This window comes from Triturus cristatus, chromosome 12 (genome assembly GCF_964204655.1).
Source record: "Triturus cristatus chromosome 12, aTriCri1.1, whole genome shotgun sequence".
Classification (NCBI taxonomy): domain Eukaryota; kingdom Metazoa; phylum Chordata; class Amphibia; order Caudata; family Salamandridae; genus Triturus; species Triturus cristatus.
Window position 1 is genome coordinate 679,991,728 of NC_140595.1, and position 24,337 is coordinate 680,016,064.

At 44.3% G+C, this 24,337-nt stretch overlaps 1 protein-coding gene across 1 annotated transcript in view; it reads right to left on the reverse strand.

The window, feature by feature from the left end:
• The window catches only part of HSD17B2 (hydroxysteroid 17-beta dehydrogenase 2), a 303,859-nt gene that overhangs the window by 113,452 nt on the left and 166,070 nt on the right, over positions 1-24,337 (reverse strand). The window lies entirely within an intron of this gene.

The window sequence follows — 24,337 nt, forward strand, 5'->3', positions numbered from 1 at the left end:
AAAACTGAGATCCATATTCTGAGGAGGGAAGCCTTCTTTTTGGACTCCCGACTGGTGGCCACCATCACTCTGTTCTCCTCCAGTGCTGAAGCTCAAGATCAAGAATCCGTAAATGCTGTTTGGTGCGAGACTGATATTTGACAACCAGATCAATGCTTTAGCAGTCAAATACTTTGGGATGTTGAAACCCCCTAAAAAGATCATTGGATTCTTGCCTGAAGCTGCAAGGAAAACAGTAATCCAGGCTCTCATTTCTCGGCTGGATTACTTTAAGATCCTGTAATAAAGCTGGTGCCAGATATCTCCACCAATTTAATAAACCCTACCTTCCTTCAAGGTGTTTGAGGTCTTCAGGATCCTTGCTGGCAGAGAATCCTACTGTCAGGAAAGTTCAAACTGGAGCTAATTCTTTTAGGTTTGTTGCCTACACGCAGTGGAACTCTTGCACTGTATCTTCGACTACCTAAAACATAGCTTTTGTTTCAGAAATGCCTTAAAACATGGCTTTTTAGGTAGTTTACTCTTTCTTTTTAGACCTTGTTAATTTTGGCAGCTAGTTTGCATTAGGGCTAGGACACTTCAGTGGAAGTAGCCATGCGCTTTATAAATTGTTCATTATTATTACTATTATTATTATTATGTGGCTTTGGGAGGATTGCCCCTCTTCCACTGATGAAGGGCACACTGGGGAAAGAGTCCCACCCCAGCAAGACCACACAAGCAGGTAATTATCTCATGCAGGCTTAAGACAGTTCAGTTAGCGCATCCCTGCTAGTTTGTATTCTGCGATTGTTCTAGGCCATTGCCACCCAGACAGTCACCCATCCCTGCCGTGGCTGTGGCCCCGGTCCCAGCTGGACTCCCTGTCTACTGAGGCTGTTGCCATGTGCTTGGCCAACCGCACAGCCAATGCTGCGGCAGGGTGGCTGTTTCCTGGTTACCTTGAGGCTGATTATACGATCCATTTGCGTTGCTCTGGGCATGATTTTGGGGATGGGTATTCTGTGGGGGCTGTCCTTATACCATTCCTTTCTACCCGTGATATATTCCTAGGCGACAATGGTTTCTTCAGTAACAACAGTGGCATTTTCTGGGATCTGGGGGCTGCCAGCCTCTCTGCCTCCTGGCAAGAGCGCTACGATGGTACGTTTGGGTCCATGGTTGAGTCGTCTCCAATCTGGGAGCAAATTTCATGCTTGCGGCTGCAATGGCCCTCTTGAGGGTAATCTCACCCTTTTCTTGGTCTTTCAAAGGGGGCTACTGACTGTGGGGTGTGGATGGTAGCCTGCCCACTTTAGGCCACTGGATTTTCCCATGTGGCAGGTGGGGAAACATCCTTGAGGTGTTTTTTCCGCTGCTCAGGCATGCCAAATTCCCTACTTAGGTCATTCGCTGGGTACCGTAATTGGTAACAGGTAGGGGGCTTCTGGTGTGGGGAACACATGGCATGGTATGGGACCACCTCATCTGTGCCACTTCCTCAGTCATGGTGGTGCCAGGGTGGTGACAGAAGCTGACCTGGGTAACCCCAGGGATGTGCACAGTCTGGTTTCTATCGCCATTGTCCCTATGTGCTTTGGGCTGACCACCCACCTAGCCTCAGGGCATTCAGTAGGTGTGCGTATGTCGTGTTCCTGAGTCTCCTGCTGCTTGCGCACTTTACATGCTATACTTTTGGCAGCTTCTACCAAGAGGTGGTGTGGGCAACCTACCCACTGCCGAGTTAATTCACATAGCTCTAAAAGGCTTCCCGTGTACTCCAGGGCTACACCTTGAATGGGGCTCAATGGACTGGGACCACCCTGACTGGTGTCCATGTGTCGTGAGGGTGTCGGAGGGGTATTCCTGGGGAGAAGCAGGCTATAGCCCCGTTCTCTGTGAACTGGATGGGCATTCTTAGCTTGGACAATAGGTCTTGTTCTAGTATATTAGTCGAGGAGGAAGTATAGTGCAACAATTGTTCCCTTAACCTCCTCTCCTCTATCACCAACTCAAGAGGTTCTGAGAGGGGAACCTCAGCCATTGACCCAAGGATTTCCTGTATCTTGGCAGTGGTCTTTGATATGGGTGCTGCTCTCTCCGGCAAGCATGAGATTGCTGCCCGCGTGTCCACTAGAAAATGATATGGGGTCTTGCTTATTAGTATCTTAACCATGCAGACCTTCTCCGGGCAGTGCGGAGCAGACACTGGGGTGCGCACGTCTTTGAGTGCCTTGGTGGCCTTTGGTAGATGCTCCCTATTCTTTCCCAAGGTTGGTTGGTCTGGTGGTCTCCCTACCCTAGGTCCAGTGGTTTGCTACCAGGAGGGGGCTCACTGGCCCCCTCGACCGGTGGATTGATGTAACTAGATGGCAGGCATCGGAGAGGGCGCGCCCCTGCCGATGCATGGTGGGGGAGGTGCGGATGCCTCCTTTGTGGGCTTGAGGATAGTCATGCAGGGAGGAGCCATCTCGAAGATGGCCCACAGTTCTAATAGGGCCTCTCATTTAGCCCTCTTCTGACCTGCATACCTGGTCTGTATGTGTGTTCTTCTATGCTACATTATGTTGGTATTGAATGTTCCCCCCTCAGGCCAAGGAAATGCCTATGCCTTGGTATGGGTGTGCCACTCACGGCAGTATTTCTCCAACTTTAGAGCCTGTGTTGATAACCTAGTTTGCATGTGGTCGAGTGGTGTCTCCATGGTGGATTAGGAGACTTGTTAACAAGTTCATAGACTTGACTTTTTCAAGTTTTAAATAATTACACATTTTACTCTGATCATGGGGAAACTGTACATGGGGTTGTACCAGCAACAATCTACTGGTTATGAGCTCTATCTTTTTTTTTTGCAGAGTTTTATATAGCGCAAACTTGACCCGAATCGGGTATCAGAGCGCTTTACATAGCACCAGTTACGTTACAAGAGGACATACATTTATTTTTGTTAGGCACGGGGAGATTAAGTGATTTGCCCAGAATCACAGGATGTTCAGCGTCAATGCAGAAACTCGAACCCAGTTCCCCAGATTCGAGGTCGACCGCCCTAGCCATTAGGCCAACTCCTCTCCTTAAAAATGATGCATCACAAAAACACTTAACCATTGGCAAAGATAAATGCAATGAAATAGTAACGACCTGTAACAAAGTGCAATGGTTAGTTCAGAGCAGTACGAGTTGATTTTTAGAAACGAAATAGCAAGTATGGAATTCTGATTTGTGGTCAAAAATGATTATGATTTCTTAACACATAAATGTATTAACAGGACATAACATTTAAACATTAAGTACAATTGCAAAATCTTACAGCACCACAACATCAACAACGCATGAATGGAAAACCCTAAAGAAACTAGAAGAGAAAGATGAGACAGAAAAAATAATTATTTTGTCCATAAGTCTTTGCCCCCTCCTAGCGCCTACTGCCCGAGGAGAGGAGAGACTCAGTGCAGTACACAGAGCTAAGGTAGCACAACAGTCTGTCAGTATAGGCTCAGGGACATAAATAGTGATAATTTGTGCAGAGAAAATGGAACATGACAATTATCGGCCCTCCCTTACCAAACACAAGCTACACCTTATTCATCAAGTTCCGAATTTTTCCCTAACGTTCAAATTACACGCTATATCACACCCAGGGGTTATGCGTACCTGCTATTTAACGCCCAGCAGTCCAAGCAAAAAAAACAACCTCTTTACTTCTTTCAGACACTGCCACAGTTATGAAAGTGACAGTCCCTAAGAAAACCCGTTTAACTAAAAAAAATAAGATCAAGGTGGCCACCCTATATCACACCAAGGGACTATGCTTGGCCTCTGTGTGTGGGGTCCAGCGGTACAAAAAAAAAAAAATAAGACAATCTACGTAGTGCTAAGTGGCCCAAGTGAGATTAAATAAGTGACCCTATATAACACACCCAGGGCCCAGGTGTATCAGCTGTGTAACACTCAGCGGTTCAAGCAAACTAAACTACAAACTTAATTCACCTTCTCTAGTGTGCTGACTAGGGAAAAAGTGATTTATACACTTGTCCTAGGTTGCCACACGCCATATGCTGGGACTAAGGATCAGATGTAGCCTCTTGCCCTGTGACAGCGGCCTCTGGATGGACCTCCACCCCATAGATTCAGCAGAACTTTCAACCAATTATGGCATCTGCTCAACTGTCTTGTTGCGCAGATGTGAATCCGTTCGGGCAGAGGTCCTTGTTCTTTGGCAGCATTTGGGCTTGATAAACCAATCTCCCCTATCTGGCGTAAATTGAATTTGCATTTACTGGTATCAACGTTGTTATGCATGCTTATATCATGGTGTACATTGACATCACATTCACCGATATTAACACTTTTTGTCCCTCTTTTTGTATTTCATTTCCTCTGCCTCCAGTGATGCATGCCAAATGGCCCCTGCTGGTGAGCTGCTGGCTGTCACCTGCCAACCAGCATGAAGTATTTTAAGCCCACTGAACCATATATTAATTTCAATAAGGTGTGAACTGTTCAGCTTCCTCTGGACTTTGACCTCCCAAGCTTAACAAAGTGAAAATAAATATTTAACCAATCTACTAAATAAAAATCAATATCGTTGCTGGTTAACTAATCACCGGGAAATCAATTCTCTGACCCACGTGGTGATACACCTGTTAGTGTTGCTAGTGGAGCTGAGAGGGCAGCAAAAGAAGAGAAATGGAGGGGGTGCTAGTCCTGGTGGTGGCTTATCAATAGCACAATAACTCATCGGCTGATAAGAATCCATGTGGCGTCTGGTCTGTGCTCCAGCTTTAACTTTTAACTTGCTCAGTCTCCATTCCCCTCACTTCTGTGTGCCTCATCATTCATCTGCTTTAATCATTTCTTCTTTCTCCCACCCTTTTTTTTACACTTCCCACGCCCTCTTGCATTTATTTCTCTTCTTCTTACACTCTCTCTCTTATCGCTCGTCCACCTCTCATCTGCTCTTGCCCCCCTCCCTCGTTGTGTTTCTCTCTCTTGCTCTCTTCATCTCTTTTTCCTTCCTTTTCCTGTCTCTTATTTTCCTCTGCTACCTCTCTAATTCCTATCACTCTTTCTTTTCTTCGTTTCTTCTTCTCACTTATTAATGTATCTCTCTCTCTCTTTCTGCCTCTCTCTAACACTCATTTATTTTCTCATCTCTTTTTCTTTCCCTCGGTCTTCTCACTCTTTCTACACATTTCTCTAGTTTTGCTAATATCTATGTGTCCCCCCTCACAACATTCCCTCTTTCATACTTTCCATCTTTCTTTGCTTACCGATCTACTATTTATTTCTAATGTTACTTTTACTATAAGTTCAAGCATTATCTTTTTTTCTTCGACAAACATTAGTTCATAATTTGTTTGTCAGTCAGTTGTCATTTTCTCCCCTTCATTTCTTTGCTTGTTCTCCCTGGTATCCATATATTTTACTCTCATTTCCCCTTTCCTGTATATTAATTTCTTTCCCTTTCACATTTCCTCTGTTGCCCTTTCTCTTCTTCCTCTTTCGCTCACCTGATCTCTTATCACTCTTTCTCTCACTATTTTCCCTCTTTTTCTTTTCCTCTTTGTTGCTTTTTCTTTGTCTTTATCACTAGTCTTCTGACTTATCTCTTTCTCTGTCTGGCAATCACCCAGACACTCATCCTCAATTTATTTTAATTTCTCCTGTGGTAACTTTCATTCTGACACAAACAATATGTTCTCTACTCTCAGTTTCACTCATTCTTTCTCTTGCTTCCTCTATCTCTCTCTCAAGCACATACACACTCACACACACACACACAATTCCTTGCTCTTTCTCTCTCTTGTTTCTCTTTCTGTCACCCTTTGTCCTTCCTGTGGGTATCATTCTTTCTATTCTATTGCTCTCCTCTCATACTAACTCAGCCTGCTTTTCTCATGTTGTATTGTATTGTAATGTAGTTGCATTTAAATAGTGCTTACTACCCCTGACCAGGCGTCGAATCACTTTTTCGGTGAGTAGCACGCTGCTCTGGAACTCATAAAAGATTAGTGGTGAATTAGTGAAATTAATTTGAGCTGTGGATATGTTAGTCTATTATTTGGATTGAGAAGGCCAGTGGAGGGATAGAAGAGGAAAGGGTTTGCATTTATATAATGCTTGCTACCTCTGATGAGGTGTTGAAGTGCTTTTAGGTGGGTAGAACTCTACTCCAGAATCCAAACAGGATTAGTGGGGAATTAGTATAAGGAAACATGAAATTAATTTGAGTGATGAACATGTTAGTATATTATTTGGATTGAAAAGGGATAGTGGAGGGACATAAGAGGGTAGGATCTATAAAGCTGTTATTTTTCAGAGTTTCTAGCAATAGGAGGGGGTTTGGGGTGAGTAAAGGGGAGGTGGAGGGAGAAGAAGAGTCAGGGGAAAGGGTTTAAAAAGGATTTTTTGGAAGATCATAATAGTAAAAGAGGTATGAGTATGCAAGGGGGTAGAGGAGGGAAGAGTCTAGAAAGGGTTATTTTGGGATCATTGTAGTGGTATGGGGTTTGGGATGAATTAGAAAGTGGAGGTAGAGGATATATTGATCGAGGTATAGGATGAGAAATAGCTTAGTGCATTGGAAAGAGCAGAAGACTGAGGTTTGAGATGAGTCAGAGAGTTGAGGTAGAGGATATATTGAGAGCGGTATAAGGTGTAAAATAGGGTAGTGCATTGGAGAGAGTAGTACATGTTTATTTCTTCCTCCTACACACACCCACTTACCTCAGGGTTTAATTCTCTATTTCTGGCCTCAATGGTTCTACATATACGATATTATAGTGATTTCAGACTGTCCACACTTTTTCTAATAGGCCTCATTGCCATAAGTGCAATCTGCTCTTGGAAACTGGCATCTGTTGATTCTCCCCTAGTGTCCGTCCGCTGCTCATGTTGTGATCTGGTGCTATTTCCCAACCTCCACCCTCCCATTGCTTTTGCCCCCGACTGCATAACAGCAATAAAAGCTATATGAAACAAGCATTAGGACAAGCAGGAATAAACTGCCAGCATCGCAAGGGCAAAAAGAAAACTAGAAGAAATGTTTTATGTTCATTTGATTCAATGGGTCGTTCAGTTGTACATAATGTCTTAATGGTTATATATATATGGTAAGAAATGCTTATGACACTATTATAACTTTTGACATGCTGCTGTACAACATAGTTTAAAGACATTAGCATAGCCAATAGATCTGGCTAAACACTTATCAGATTCCAAAGGCTAGACCTCTTGGCTACATATGCAAAAGAAACAATTGATGGACGGAATGCTGTACAATGCAAACATTCACCCCCAGTCACAAGGATCTGGGTTTAATCCATCATTCTTTTGCTCACAACACCACCAGAGTTTGGACCAAGCCATTTGCAAATCAGTCTTGACTCTGTTCCTTGTGGAAACAGTCTGCCCGAGCTGCCAAGCCAGGGCCTCCCTGGACCGGAAACAAGCATCCTGGGACCAGTTTCAGGGCATCACCCTATATCAGCCAGGCTAGTTTGAATTCAGTGGTGTAGTGAGAACGGGACCCACATCTGCACATACCCTTCCCACTTAGGGCGACATATGCAAAAGTACCAATTTATGGACGGAATGCTGGACAATGCAAACATTCACCCCCAGTCACAAGGATCTGGGATTAATCCATCAATCTTTTGCTCACCACACCACCCCAGTTTGGACCCAGCCATATGCAAGTCAGTCTTGACCCTGTTCCTTGTGGGAACAGTCCGCCGGAGCTGCCAAGCCGGGTCCTCCCCGGACCGGAAATAAGCATCCTGGGACCGGTTTCAGAGCATCACCCTTCATCAGCCTGGCTAGCTTGAATCCAATGGAGTAGTGAGCATGGGACCCCACATCTGCGCATACCCTTCCCACTTAGGGCGACATATGCAAAAGAAACAATTGATGGACGGAATGCTGAACAATGCAAACAGTCACCCCCAGTTACAAGTATCTGGGTTTAATCCATGATTCTTTTGCTCACCACACCACCCTAGTTTGGACCAAGCCATATGCAAATCAGTCTTTACCCTGTTTCTTGTGGGAACAGTCCACCCGAGCTGCCAAGCCAGGTCCTCCCTGGACCGGAAACAAGCATCCTGGGACTGGTTTCAGAGCATCACCCTTCATTAGCCAGGCTAGCTTGAATCTAGTTGTGTAGTGAGCACGGGACCCACGTCTGGGCATACCCTTCCCACTTAGGGCGATATATGCAAAAGAAACAATTGATGGACGGAATGCTGGACAATGCAAACATTCACCCCCAGTCACAAGGATCTGGGTTTAATCCATCAATCATTTGCTCACCCCATCACCCCAGTTTGGACCCAGCCATATGTAAATCAGTCTTGACCCTGTTCCTTGTGTTCCTATTGGATAAGCCAGTGCTTGTTAGTTTTACTGCACTCTTTATCGTGAAATGTTGGGAAATTGCGGTAAATGCCCTTCATGTGAATTAAAATTTTAAATGAGGCATTGGTCATGTGATTTTGCACTGATTTCATTTTAAAATGGAACGTAGGAAAATTCTGAAGTTATTTCTAGTTCATTTTAAATGTGCTATTGAATGTAAGAAATAGAATTAGATCCACCATTGTCGTGCGCCCTATCATTCTAAATGTCCTTGTTGGTTTGTTACACATACGCAAATTATTTTATGCTTCTTTTGTGATGGTTTTATGGACCATTGCCTGAATACATACATATGAACCGATTCCATCAGGTCTCACAAATTCCGACGTCTTGAACCCCTCCGATGACGTGGCGCCGCCATTTGCCACTCCAGGCAGAGGATTTGCAGGTGTGCTATCACCAATCAATTCTGATTACCCACTCTGGTTGGCTGCAATTGCATGTTGACGCCAAAGCCTCGGCATGATCAAACCCTCACAATTATAAATAGGCTTCTGACTGCGCGAGGAGGTCAGCGTAACCCTGCAGTCTATCTGCATCGCGAGGCGCTGCGCGCCAGGTGCTACATACAAACATGCTTTGACGGATGCCAATTAAAATCTCAAAGCATGCATAGGGTGTCTTTAAGGGAAGCACGCTGCTGTGATGGACGGCCTCAGTGCAGCAGATGAAAGGCGCGCGAGGAACTCCCCAGCTGTCCCCTCCCAAGCGGAGAGAGTCCACGAGCCCTGGAGCGGCGGGGGCCGTGGGAGGGGTCCCATGTGTGGAGTGTCAGCCTGCACATCAAACAGTCCGGGCCCAGGGCTGCACTCTTTATCTGCTCTGCAGGGCAATTTGTCTCAGTCGTGGCAGGTCAAGTGACACACTCCGCTGGGAAATCAAAGGATGTTGTGGAAATGGGTCTGTGGGCATGAAGTTCATGAAAAAAAAAAATTCAATTCTCATAACCAGGAACAGAAAGGAGATCCCAGGCCGAGGCAGCCCAGACTGGTGGGCCATATATGTTACTGCTTCAGGCACCAAAAAAAAATATACATGCAAGAAATGGCCTTCACCTAGTTCGACGGAAACACCGGCGTAGGGTGACCAGATCTTTTTTCAGTTTTATATACCCGAAAGTATTGAAGCGCTTTACATGACCACCAGTTACAAAACAGAATAATGACACAATCATTTTTTGGTAGGCACGGAGAGATTTAAGTGATTTGCCCACTATCAGAGGATGTTGAGCCGACACCAAAGCTCGAATCTGGTCCCCCAGCTCCAAAGTCATTAGCTCTGGCCGTTTGGACACATCCTCTTAAACACCAAAATCCAGGACATTCCACAAACGTAGTTGTACAAGTTAACTGGGCAAATTAAATGCAGCTATTACACACAGTATCTGATAAAGGCTGTCCACTAACCCTGCACTGGAACATATGAAAGTGTGTCGCCCTCTGTGTTCAGTGGAACCTTTCTAGCAACCGGGACACGTGCTAAATATGCTGAAATTTGCCAGGACAGATGGTAACAAAACAGGCCTCTCACAGCAAACCCAGTACACATGGTCACCCTAAGAAATTGGCCTCCACCAACACTCCACTGCCCCTCCTTCCCACCACACGGGGAGGACACCCTATTTATTGAGAGGTCCCCATGTGCCTGGCAGGGATCTGTGTCAGAGTATCTGTGCAGCGGATGACTGAGGTACAGCTGAATACCAAGAAGACAACCATGTTGATGCGGCCCACTTGGCATTTATTTTAATTCTGCACAGCGAAAACCCCCTAGCTGAGGTTTTATTCCACAGAACAAAATAAAAATGTCAATCCAGGGACATTTTTTAATTTTATTCTTGGACCACTAGTTCTCGCATGATTGTCCCTTCCAGAAATAGTCTGTGATAGTAAATCTACCCTAAAAAGGGCAGTGTGACATTCAATGTAACCTGGTGACCTGCGATGGACCAGTGTTAGACCTGGCATCCGTGGTGTGGTTTCCACAGTGTCTTTGCCTATACCACCAGTATTTTTGACTATATACTGGACTTAGTTTTTGCTGGTTTGTGTAGTCTGAGCACTTTACCACTGCTCGTCAGTGCTCAAGTGCTCCCTGTGTAATTTGTGATTATGATTGGTTATCCATGATTGGCATGTTTGATTTACTGGTAAGTCCCCAGTAAAGTGCACAGTGTGTGCCAGGGCCTGTGAATCAATTACTAGTGGACCTGCAGCACTGATTGTGCCTCCCACAGAAGTAGCTCGACAAACATGTTTCAGGCCTGCCACTGTATTGTCGGATACAGTTTTAAATTGCCATGTTGACCTGGCAAGTGCACCAACTTGCCAGGCCCAAACCTTACCTTTTACTACATGTAAGGCACCCTTAAGGAAGGCCCAAGGTAGCCCCATGGGCAGGGTGCAGTGTGTGTGAAAGGTAGGACGTGTACGTGTGTGTTTGTACATGCTCTGATAGTGAACTGCTAATTACATTTTTCACTATTGCAAGGAGTTAATCTCTCATAGGTTATCATTGGATCTGCCTCATAACACCTCACAACTGTAATTTTCAACTAAGAACAGAGAGATTTGGAGTTTGGGTTCCCTGAACTCAGGATTTAAAAACATATCTTTCTGTGAAGGTGTTTTTTTAAAAATTGTGTGGTTGAAGGTGCCACTCTTAGAAAGTGGGCATGTTATTGCTTTACTATCTTGTGCTCCTGCCTGCCTGCGAAATCCACATCTGATTTAGACTGACAGTTGGGCTGTTTGTGCATTCACTCTAGACAGTCACACAAAGGAAGGTGAGATGTGCCCTGCATATCCTGATTGTCCATCACCAGGCTGATGAGGCTCCCTGAGCTAGAGTGGTTGGAGGAGTTGTCGCTGACATCTGAATAGGGCTGTGCCTGGCCTCTCACAATGCTGTCTCCTTCCCCTGTAATATGTCTGGAGCCAGGACGGGGCAAGACAGAATCTGTGCAAAACATAGACTACACTTTGAAGTGTGCCTACTTCAATGGCCAAAACGGGTATACGTATTAGACCTGTAACCTCAGACTTTTAGAACTCTTCTGGATCCTGAGGACATTCTGCCGAGAGGAAGAGCTGGATTGCTGTTAGAAGGAGTACTGCCCCTATGCTGTGTTTCTTTGCGGGGCTGGCCTACAGTAGCTGCTTCTTCTGTCTTTTATCCTGCTTCAGGAGACTCTCCAAGGGTGTGTGTGTGTGCCTGCCTCCTGTTAAGAAGTCTCCGGTCCATCAAATACTTCATCTGCAGACCCCCTAATGCTCTCTGCTGGGGGTTCTGACCTGTCAAGTGGTGCCAATTCCAGTTCTGGGCCCTTGGAGGTGGTTTGTCTGTTTTAAAGACTCAAAATCCATGCATCGCACTTCCAGCACATTTTTCCTGACGCAATCTTGCGGTGGGGTTGAAAAACCAACACATAGTCAGAGCTGAAAAAACAAAATTGATGCAGTGCCCATTTGCAGCCAGAGGAACCGCTACAGCCTGAGTCTGGAGCAACGCATCTCCGACACCCGAGACTCCTGCTCCGACTCTGACGAAGGCCCTGCTGTGCAGCTGAAAGGATCGATGGATCTCTGGGTCACGGCAGGAAGAATAATACCAGTACCTGTTTTTTGCACCTGCATAGATCCCAGCGCCGCCAGATTTCGAGGCATCGCACCTGTGCGCCAAGCTTCCAACACATCGCCCCGCAGACTGGAACTGTCTCTGGATTTTTAAGCATTGCTTCTCCTTGTAGTAAAGAATCAACGTAACACTTCTACTGTGTGCAGCAGAACTGGCACCATCATTCCCATGGGACTCCAGACCGACGGATTGCTGTCTTTTGAGATGCTTCCCTCCTCTTCAGCTGTTTTTCACCTTGGATCTTTACGCATCAAAGGTACTTGGAGCTAAAATCAATGAATCCATAGAGTTCCATGGAAAGAATTGCTTAATCCTTTAAAAGTGATATCTTGAGTTCCTGAGGTTGGATTTTTGTCGTTTAGATCTTGTTTGGTTTAGATAAAGATTAGTTATTTTTCTAAACTGGTCTGGTGACCATTTGTGGTGTTTTCACAGTGTTCCTGTGTGTGTTATTTACAAATACTTCACACATTGCCTCTGAGATAAGCCTGACTACTCATGCCAAGCTACCAAGGGTGTGAATAGGGGTTATCTTGGACGTTTAACTCCCTTATCCTGAACAGACAGAAGAGTTCCTACTTGGACAGGGTGCATACCTCTGCCAACTAGAGACTCCCATTTCTAACAACCATCCTCTGAGGTATTGTTTTTCTACAGCCAAACAAGGCAAAGGTCATCACTCAAAAACCTAACAGTATCTCCACCTCTAAATGAGGTGGGAAATCAAAAGTTTGGTAGTTAAGAAGTTCTGCTCATTTATGACAAAGTTTGAGCTCCGCCAAACTCCAATCTCTACATTCAGTTACTAGGTTTTAAATGAACATCTGACACATGCAACCATGCTTTCACAAATTATAGGCAAATATAGACACTTTTGCATAAAATCAACATGGCAAAGAGGAACAAATGAGTGGTTTCCCTCACATCCAGTGGGGATTTTAGGTCTTAGGTGGCCTTCAAGTTTTAAGGGAGGCATCACTGCTTTTCTCAAAATATTTCCTGCTCATGGATTGCAGATGCACAGTGATTCACAAGCAGGAACTACTAGATACCATGGATTTTCTATTTTTAGGGAGATCTCCCCACCGGGCACATGGGCTTACCCCCTTGGGGCACAAACATTTACTGCAATGTATGTTTTCCATGGGAGGCTCGATCACACCAGCAGAATAAAAGAATAAAAAAATGGTGGCAACATGTTCTGGGCAATCGGCTCACCTATTTCACAGGCCAAGACCTTCAACAATACAACTCCCTCCCCACACAGTAATGCATTTTTTTTGAATATGTATATTTTTCCCTGGTAGGTGGATTCACGCCACCAAGAAGGGCACAATTGCACCCCCCAGGGGAAAAGAGTGGAGCACCTGGGAGTGTGTAGGTCCATGTAATGGCCATGTTGTTAGTGTTTATTTTGCTAATATTACATCAAACATTGCCTGCATCAAGCACGGATGCCTGCAGTCATCCATATCATACCAAACACCCACACTGACTCTCACTGCTAAATCAGAACTGCTCCAATATTGACATGTCGTTTTTTTCAACTGGGTGTGAACACTAGACAAATATTGATTACATATGATAGGTGTTCACAACCTATTTTAATGGCGAGTGCAGTTGACTCTTTGTTACACTTTACAAAGTAGAGATGGTAGGTAGTTCACACCACTATTAGTTACACCTTTCTCATTTATGGGTTAAATTCTCACACTTTGAGTTAGGTCACATTTATTTTTTCTTGTAATGAAAGTGCCGATGATGACAAAATGAGCACACCGGTGCGTGTCAACCAGCAACTCTGTGGTGGTTGCTTACTTGAGGCACTTTCTGACCCACCTCACATTTTTTCACATTCTTTATGACCAATGTACCAGTATCATCCTCAATTTTTAGGATTATTGGGGTATGTTTGTGGGTGAATGTTTTATTCGAAATAATTGTACACACATGGCAGGTATGACTAAATAATATAAGGATAGCCGTAACTAGGAGGTGCATTTGCTACTAAATGGATTAAGAATGCACAAGTTTGTTGTGTGTCAGCCGCAACCAGGCCTTTTTAGTTGAGTAACCATTCAGAACATAACAGGCTGCTCAAAATTTGGCCGGACATAAAACTTTTGTCTGCTAATTTCCATAGATTCAAACTCCTGTACAGAATATAGCCATTGAGGAGTCCTTGTTTCTGTACAAAGGGTGTCTGCTGATCAGGCACCACTCACTGAGAAAAAGAGTTCATATGGCATCAAGATGTGCATGCTGAGAGGCGAAGCAACGTGCAGAGTGAGATGCCCTTCTACAAGCTCCCAAGCAGTCATTCCCGGTAGCATGCATGCATGAGTGGGCACACACACTGCTGTTCCCCAGCACGTACACATTCTCCCAACGCGTGCATTTCACTGCTCCATGCAAGACCAAGAGATGGTTTGTGAGCGGCATGAAAATATTCTCACTTTCTTGGAGCTGAATTGCAGTGACAGTGAGCTTACAAGGCTAGGTGGAGGAGCAGAATGCCTGCGAAAGGACTGGCAAAGTCTTTCTCTTGTCTGCATGGGTTTTGCTACAGTGGATTACAGATCTCTTAGCAGGCAGTTGTAAATATGCTGCTTTTATTATTATTTTCGGGTGGGGGGCCTACAAGGATTGAGCAGCAGCGGCCTCTGGGAGCCTGATGCAGAAATGGAAGTATTGTTGGCAGTGGTGCTGATACAAATTATTACATGGTATCTGTTGTAAAGCACTGGGTAAAAATTAGCAAAATAAAAGGTGGATTCTGCCTGTCACCAACATCTAATCACATCCTTTAAGATATAAGCCCAAAGCATCCATTTTTGATTGCAGAAAGAGATACCCTATGTAGGGCCTGAAGTGTACAGCATGAAACTGGAAAACCTAGGATCAGCTCCTGCTTGGCAAAGTTGTGTGATCCTATGCAAATACATTATTTCACTGAGCAACTTTTTTGTTCATTATCACATATAAGAGCACCTTCAAATACTTGAGTTCAGGATGTGCGTTGTACAAAAAAAGTGTCTTGTGTTTGATTTAATAGCTCCTTAAATTGCTCTAAAATAAAAATCTAGGCCACATATTCTGTATATATAACAACTGATTTGCATCTTTGTTCACTTATAGCATTGCCAGGGTGGGAATGTTTCTCAGTTCATGTTTAAAAACTCCCACTTTTCATAAATGCTTTTCAAATAAATTGATGCACTAAGGTGAAATGCTTCTGTGTGTTAAAGAAATACACTTTCTAGCATCTTTATAACAACTTATCATAGTTTAACGTGATGTTTTTTGCACAATTTAGATGTCAAATATTTTCAGGGCTTGGCTCGTACACTGGCTCTTAGAGCCAGAGCCGATCCTTGGCTCAGCTCTCCCTGTTAATTTGTTGGCTCACCAACCTCTACTCACTCTCTGCTCTGCATTGCACTTCAGACAGATGTTCATTTGTGCCCCACCCCCTTCTATTGTACAGAGCGTCTGCTCCTCAGTCTGTTTTATGTGTAAAGTGTGCTGCCAGTGAGAGGAGAAATCATACTTTCACTATGACTTTAAGTGAGATGAAAAAGTTGTAAGTCTCTAAAAAAGGCACCGTTACTGGGGTTTATTGAAGGTGTAATGGTCTTTATAGTGTCACACTCAGCTGCTCACTGGCAAGAACTGCATTTTCATTTACTTTTGCCCTGTTTAAGGTGTTTTGTATCTTGTGCACACACTTTTGCATATAATCACAGTTTCAATGGCACCATTGCTTGTTGCGCTCTGCAGTGGGGCCAACAATTGGATGCACAGTATTTTCAACACCTGTCAGACCCACTGACAGGCATTGTGCGAATCTCACACTTCCATCATCCGCAACTGCAGAACTCTCCATCGTAGGCCATTATAAACACCCACCTACATCCTGAGCTTGCAGGAGTTAAAAAATCCTAGCATATAAAAATAAATCTCAGCATATAAAGTGCTGGTTCTGGGTGTCACAAATGACACGCGACAACTAAGCTGGTCTGTAATAATGCAATTTTCTTACACTGTCAGACCTGCCAACTAAGAAAACATTCTCACCGTGGGGGGTGGAACCTCATGTTTAGAAATACTTAAGAGGCAGTTTTGCCACTACCCTGACTCCCAACCACCACCTCCAAAAAAACAAAATGGGTTGCTGAGGCTGGTGCCGAAGTCCTAGAGTGTTTTCACACCCCTTAATAAACGTCGACAATTAAAAGCCTCCAAAAACAAGCTGGAAATGCACTGTTTACAGTGGTTTCTAGCTCGTTTTCCCTGCCACCCTGTGACATTGCCTCCTCACTGGGTGACCGTTTGAATCAAACCAATATTGTGTGGCACCGTATGAGTTAGCAGTTCTGCACTGTATACTTTCCTTTATGCCTCCCACAGAGGCAATGCATGTGTACATGTAATAAGTACTGGACTGTTCCCATGAGGCACAGGTTCAAGACTGATTTGCATATAGCTATGTCTGAACTGGGGTGGCGAAGTGAGCTAAAGAACGATGAAGGATTCAACCCAGATCTGTGACTGGGGGTGAGTGTCTGAAAAGTTTCAGCACTCCGTCCATCATCTCCTTGTGTTTGCCATGTAATAAGTAAAACACTAAATTATGCTTATGTGATACAGCAGACTAAATTAAAAGTGAGATCATTAACAGTTTATTTTTGTAGTTGGGTGCTACAATCCCAATTTCTTTGTTTTTGTATTAACCCAAATGAGACAGTGAGTACTGGAACAGAACAAGTTCATGTTGGGTATACAATGACAAGTCTCATGACTATCTAGACATTGCACAGGGACATAAGATTTCACTCCACAATAAAGTCACAAGTAGACTATGTGTCTCATGTAGACTGTGAATTAGAGGCACACAATTTTTTGCTTTAAGAATTCTAGGCAAAGGTACTCAGTAATGTCACAGTGTGAGGCCAGTACCCGTTTGACCTCAACTTAGACAGCCCGAGTCAAGCAGTTCTCAAAATTGTACATCACAGGCACGCTTTGCCCTATTTGGTTCTCAACAGTATGATGAGAAAAATACTTTCACCTGCAGTCCCAGTTTCACGGTGGATCAGCAGATAACAACACCACTGAATAGAATGGTATAGTGAGTCTGTCCAGGAGTGGAAAGGACGCCGATAATGTTGCTGGACAGATATAATATGAAAGTAGGTAATGTGAAGTTTAAGATCCACAGACCAAACACCCATGGAGGTCCTGGATTCCATGAACGAGAGCCTGGGAAGAGGGGCCTCAGGGCCGAAGGTGAAGAGACTCGGGCAGTAAGGCAAGAAGGTGAAATTAAAGCAAAAGTAAACAGACGTCATGCTAAGACCCCACACTCCTACAGGGCCATGATTACCCTGATGATCCAGACCTCCAAGGAGAAAAGGCTCAATATCTTGCAGGTAAGATGATCACCTCTCTCTTCGATACTCACTTGTGACTTGTTCCCCATTAGGATTGCTTTGGGGAATGCTTTCTTAATGCATGTGGTAGCAAATGCCACCAACCCCAGCCCTCTCCTCTGGGGCCATGGAGGCTGTATTAAACAAATCTAACCCTTCCAGGCAATTGCCTTCCGGACATCATTTTACCGTCAGTAAAACCTTATAATGGTACGGCCTTTTGAGTCCTATCCTTTTTTAAACCTGGTGCCACTATAATAAACAATGCATGTCATGACGAATTGTATCGACAATACAAAACAGTCTCAACACCTTGTTAAATGTAGCTGTATGTATGAGCTGCACCTGTTTTCGCTATTCTTGTGAACAAAAGTTTGGAGTTGAGATTGCCACAGATTTATATAGCTGAGCATAGAGCTCACATGCATGATCAGTCCCTTGGTGCACATAGACTTGTCTGCAGTGCACAGAGATCTTACACTGCTGCACACAAAAGAAACAAATTAGAGGGAACATTCCAAGCAGTGCTTGCTGCCGGTGCCCAATTATGAGATCGGAGATCAGACAGCCCTCACAAAGTAGTGAGGAGACGAGATGTGTCCCCCTGGTCTCCCTTGGAAGCTGCTAGGGATCTTTCCCGATACTAGACCAGCCACACCAGGTGGCAAGGGGCAGGCTGATTGTCATGGCCCAGACAGAATTCCTACTCTGTCACGGAGTCAACAACATTGAGTGTTCCATCAATTGCAAGGAACCAACTCCCACTCCCTCAACCCCCAGTACGAGGCCATTGGAGAAGGGGCCCCCAAGGGGTTATTAATTGCAAGGGATTGTCATTACACCCAGCCTGCAGACCCAGTGGGGATGGGACTAACTGCTGGAGACAGACCTACCTTTCCAGGACTCCGCAATGGACTTAACTCTTTTCAGTCAGACCTGCATCTCTCAGAAGGTGATGGCATAGCTTCCTAGGGCACCCCTCATGCACAGCACTTATCCTTTCTGGGATGGAGAGACAGACATCCCCAATAGAGTAGTTGCACATTTGAAAGTGAACCACACTGATCTCCCTCTCTGTCTCTCCTCACGTAATGCCCAGAGACCATCCTTTCTATAGCCCAAATCCCATTTTGATTACCCAATCCCGCCCTGTCCTAGACTCTGGGGCCACAGATAATGCACCCAGGGAGAGGTCTATTGCCTTAGAACTGTCTATGCACCGTTTTCTATCTTTTGGAGCATTGTCCTTTTTAGGGGGCCAATGCCTGGAGCCTGCCTCCACCAGGGTGGTCTTAAACCCATCGTACAATGAGTGGGGAGACTGCGGATCAACGCATGGGGCATGTGAATGGTGACCCCCTTAAGGCCACTGGCACCTCCCTCATCCCATTCCTGTGGAGGCTTCTCCTTCTGAAGTCCACCGACGGGCCCTTGGGCAGTACCTAATCCCAGCACCAGGACCCAACACTGGACCACATATCGGTGGCATGACTGCTCGGTAATCTCTTCACACCCACATGCAGCAAGGAAATGCCTCTTTGTATGTTCACCCCCAAATGTGTGGACTAATGCTGCAGTTGTTTTTACTCTTAGACTGCACAGACGCCTGTTAACCAGATCTCAGTGACACCCCCTCACATTTTTGAGAACACTACATCCGGAGGTGTCCAATGTGGTGTAACTTGCATTGATCCCACGGACTTTCCCACTATGCCCTGGAAACTTCAAACGTTGCATAATGGCTAGGGCCACACATTTATTGAAATTTTGTGATGCAAATATTTGGAATATGTGGCGATCCACAAACTCCCAACCACTCAGAATTCCCATGTGTCTTCACATAAAAATGGAAAACAATTTTTTGGGGTGGACTGAGGAGCTGCGATTTCAATCAGCTCAAGATGCAACACAGACAGTCTTTTATTCTGATTCAAACCCAAGTGATTTTTTGCTGTGTGGGTACTTGTGGGTTTTGGACCTGTGATCGGCTGCTACTGACTATACCGGGGATTCCAGGGTTACATGACTTTTGTGGACTTTGGCTAAAACACACATTTTCCTCACATTTCTGTGAGGAAAAGCTCTGGAATCTGCAAGGAGCCACATATTTCCACCACCCAGTATTTCTCCATGTTTTCTGATAAAACCGGTACCTCACTTTAGTGGGAAGGTATAGAGCCTATGGTAGAAAATGCAACACAGACATATCAAAGTTTTCCACAGAAATCAACCCTGTTTTTGCAATGTGGGTAGCTGTGGGTTTTGGAACTGGTCTCGGCTGCTACCCAGGCAAACCAACCAAACTCGCAGATTTCTGAAAAAAAGACAGCAAGGGAAGTCCAGGGTAGTATGGCTTGTGTGAATCTCACAAGGTGCTTTTCCCAGAATCCCTTTCAAACCTAAATGTTTGGGTAGAAAGTAAAAAAATATATATTTCTCACATTTGTTCGAGTGAAAGTTCCAGAATCTGCAGAGATCCACAAATTTCCTACCACCCAGTATTTCTCCAAGTATCCCCATTACTATGGCACCACACTTCTGTGGGTGGGCCACGCGACCACAACATTAAAGCCCTAAAACGCGGTGTAGAGAGATCAGAGATACGGGTAGCTGCAATATTTGAGGCCGGGCTCATCCACCAAATGAAACTTACCAACAACAAACAGTTTTGAGAAATAGACACCCATGTAATTCAAGGCAGGTGTGCCTTGCGTGGATCTCATGACGTTTTCTTAGCCACAATGCCCTGCAAACCTTGCCTATCATGCATGTTTCTTACATTGTACTAATACAAAGCTGTAAAACTGTACCTGGAGTGGTAAAAGACTTGCCTTTTTTCAGTACAGTGTAGATAGCAGTGACAAATCCTTTGCACAAAGATTTTGCTTTAAACATGGCAAAAGGCTTTGCTGCTTTTCTACCTTAGTGTGGATAGCACCGTGTTAATCCTACGCATTGAACTCTACTATAAAAAGACATTTGAGCTGGACGGATTTAGAGTGTGGTTGGTATTGTCGATGCTCTCCAACAAGAGCCGCTCTCCACCTAAACTTGGGAACTACTCTGAATTCTTTTCCTTGTTTTGCATATAAATTTATCATTCAGAATTCCTTTCCTTCACTACAGACCTTATAACTTCAACATAATACCTTATTTCCAATAGTTCCTGATCCTTCACAGACACTTGTTAAATAAAGCGGCTAATACTGTTGACTTCTCAGACATGCCTACATCATTATAGTGACAAGTACATGCAGAGTACTCCCATTACCACAAACAAAACCACAAAATAAGCTTGCCAGGGGCAGCCTGTGTACAGTTCATGTAGAGTTATCCGAGTGTTCCCATGAATCACCATGTTCAATCAAAGTGTGAAAAGTCTAAGATTTCCTTTTCCTGGAATGAGTCTTTTCACCTTTGCTCTGCCACAAATTAGTATTTGTCATGTTCTTCTGGCATGTGTCCCTCTAAATGACTGTATTGTGTCTGTGTCTAATATTACTAAGAACTCATCAGTTCTGGGAACCTTTTCTCTGTAGCAGATCTTTAAAAGATCCACAGTACAGAAACACCAACATCAACAAAAGGAAAATCGACATAAAATAGGGGCCATTTCAATTGAGGCTGTTCAGAGGTGGCGTGAAGTTAAAGAGTGTGCCTATTTTATACAAACTGAAAACAACTGCTAGATGATTCACAAGGGAATAAAATACATAACCCATCCTATGATTAACATAGAGATACTTAAAGACAGCATGACTACAATCAATATGCAAAAAAGAACCTATGTGTGTTCTTGCATGCGACCTTTATAGTTGACAATGTACCTGCAAAGCAGAAGACCACTGTGCGAAAGGGTTAAATGTGTGAGAGGAGGGCTTTATAAGCAGCAGAGGTAAGAAGAAAGGGTGCAAAGAGAAAAGATTATATGCTAGTAGAAGGCGAAGTAAGTGTTAAGCAGGGAGGTTTCCAACTGTACGGAGACCCAGGCAAAGGTCTTTAAATGCAATGTAATGCAACATGGATTTGTACAGTCCAAAACTTGTCAACCGTGCTGTTATCCAGGATCTGAGTAGATGTGGGCTTTGCAAGAAGGTTCAGTTTCTTGTGGACATTCATAAGTGATGTGCTGTCATGATGTGCTGGGGGAGGGCGTTCAAGAATTTGGCTGCCAGGTAAGAGAAGGCCCTACCTCTTGTCTTGCTTCTACGGATACTGGGGATGTAGGTGAGCATGAGTGATGGAGAGCAGAGGTTCCTGGTGGGTTGGTGGAAGTGCAGACAGTGGTTGAGTTAGGTGGGACCCTGGTTGTAAAGTGCTTTGTAGGCATGGGTGAGCATCTTGAACTCACAGCATTTCTGAATGGATATTAGTTATATAAATATACTACTTCAATATAAATATTAGCCTAGATTTTTCTTATTTAAGTGAAATAAATTGGAAATAATGGTATGGGGCATTTGCGAATATTCTCAGATCATATTGATTAAAACTCGATTTTTAACCTAGGTGTTGTCGGACATCTTGGCTAGCATGCTTGTCACAAAATGCGAAGGAAATTTCAATCTGTTCTGCTACATCTTTGATACCATGATACAATCTCCAGTTCCAGGAGCTGGTGATTGACTGCATGCTTTAATGCTTAAGTCCTTGACCAAAGTTCCACAACACCCCCCTCGCCCCTCAATTGCCAATATATTTCCTATAAAGAAATATTTTGAGCTTGTCCTGCCAGATAAAGCATATTCCATTGGTTTCTCTTTCATTTCCTGCACTTTTTCTTCCACATACTAAGAGAGGGTTGTTTAGCCTTGTCTAATCTTTTTCCAGTTTCATTGAATGAATGAATTAATAAAATGAGTAGTTTTTGTATAGCACACGATGTACCGACGCTCAGCATAGAGCAACAGGTGAGACAGAATCCAAAATGTGTCCAAGAATCCCTGAATTTTAAAACGATAAGTTTTCAGTGCCTTTTTGAAGATTGTTTCCTCAGTTATTGATGTCAGGTGGCCAGGCGTCTGGTCCCACATGCTTGCCGCCCTGACCATGAAGGAGAAACAGCCCCCAGTGTTTTTTGAAAATAGGGGATTTATAAAATCCTAGTGCTACTGGAGGGTAGAGACCTTCCTGGTCTGTACTTCTTGATCCTCTCATTCAGGTATGGGGGGCCCTTATTGTGGAGGGCTTAGTGGGGCAGTGTCAGAGTTTTAAACATTATGTGCTTGCGCACTCTTAACCAGTGAAGCTTCTCATGAAAGTGAGATACTGCAGGATGATAGGTAGCTTATAGATTAGGCATACTACCATGTTCTGTACCACTTGTAAATGGTGGACTAGATAGTCAGGGTGACCCGAGTACAGATCATTGACATAATCCAGACTAGATAAACCCATTGCCCTGACCACCATGACCTACGACTTGTGGGGGCAGAAATTATAGGAATTGCTTTAGAAGGATCCAGAAACATGATTTTACTATTGCCAAAACCTGTGCATTGAAGGAAAGTTAGGAATCAAACATAAGGCCCAGGTTTCTGGCCACTTGCATTTGGGTGGTGGGATGTGGTGGTGGGGGAGACATTACTGGGCCAGGTTCCTATCCACCCAGGAAAAGGGTTCTACCCAACTAATAGTATCTTGGTTTTGTCTGGGTTGCATTGTAATTTGTGTGCATGAAAGTGCTATTGGACTGGCTAAAGAGGGTGAAAGATTCTTTAGTGCTCACCGAGTCCCCCTTTGAGAGCAGGAGCTGTGTATCATCCACACCAGAAGTGACATTGGAGTCATATATGCATTAAAAAGAGTAGGGCTCAGAGAGGAGCCATGGGGGACACCGCTTTGCAATGGTTTTGCTCTGGAGGAGCAAGTATTCACCCAGACTACTGCTCTCGGTTCTTCAAAAAGTAGCCCAGACAAACTACGGCAGGCCCAGTCACCCCTAGATGTTCCAACCTTTGTAGCAAAATGCTGTTGTCCATCGTGTCTAACGCTGCTGACAGGTCCAAGAGCACAAGGACCACATTGAGACTGGAATCTAGGCTAATCTTAATGGGTTCAGTAATCTCTAAAAGCGTTGTCTCAATTCTGTGTCGGGCTCTAAAGCTGGATTGGGACGGGTGTAACAGATTGTTGTATACCAAAAAAGTAGTGAGCTGAAGATTCACAATTTTTTCCCGATATTTAGCTGCCGCTGGCAGTAAAGAGACTGTTCCAAAGTTTGCTTGCACTTTGGAGTCAGCGTTAGCCTTTTTAAGAAGGGGAAAATGTTAGCCCTCTTCCAGGAGTCTGATATGATACCCCAATGGAGCAAGATGGAGAACAGATCCTGATAAATTAGGGCAATAATCTCAGCAATAGTCTTCGGGATATGAGGTGGACAAGGGTACGCTGGGGATCCTGATCCTGATCTGCAATATACAAACTGCACCTTCAACTCCTCTGTCATGGGTGGTAGGAAGAGTGTCTGATTTGTTTCAGATTGGGGCCCTGCTATTTCTCCCTGTCTCTGGTCCAGATATAAATGACTAGTACCCCCCCAAGTTAGCCTGGCGTTTGGTGACATTATCTTCATTCATTTTCTCAGATTACACTTTGTGGCTGGCTATTCGTTTATGAACTGGCCAGTGGGTCAATATTTCATGCCACATGTTTGACACAGGAGGCAATGGGTAAACCTGGGCAAACTCCTGTTTTGGTTTGAATCATCCAAGCTCTACTTGCACCCAACCTAATGAGCTTCAAGGAACAGTAGAATATATCCACTTATACTTCTGGCTTGGGCATAGGGGTCTCAGAAACCCCACACAAACAGCTTGAGCAGGTGTGGGTAAACCTGGCGATGTGTATATCATAAAACCCTTTTAAAAAGTTGC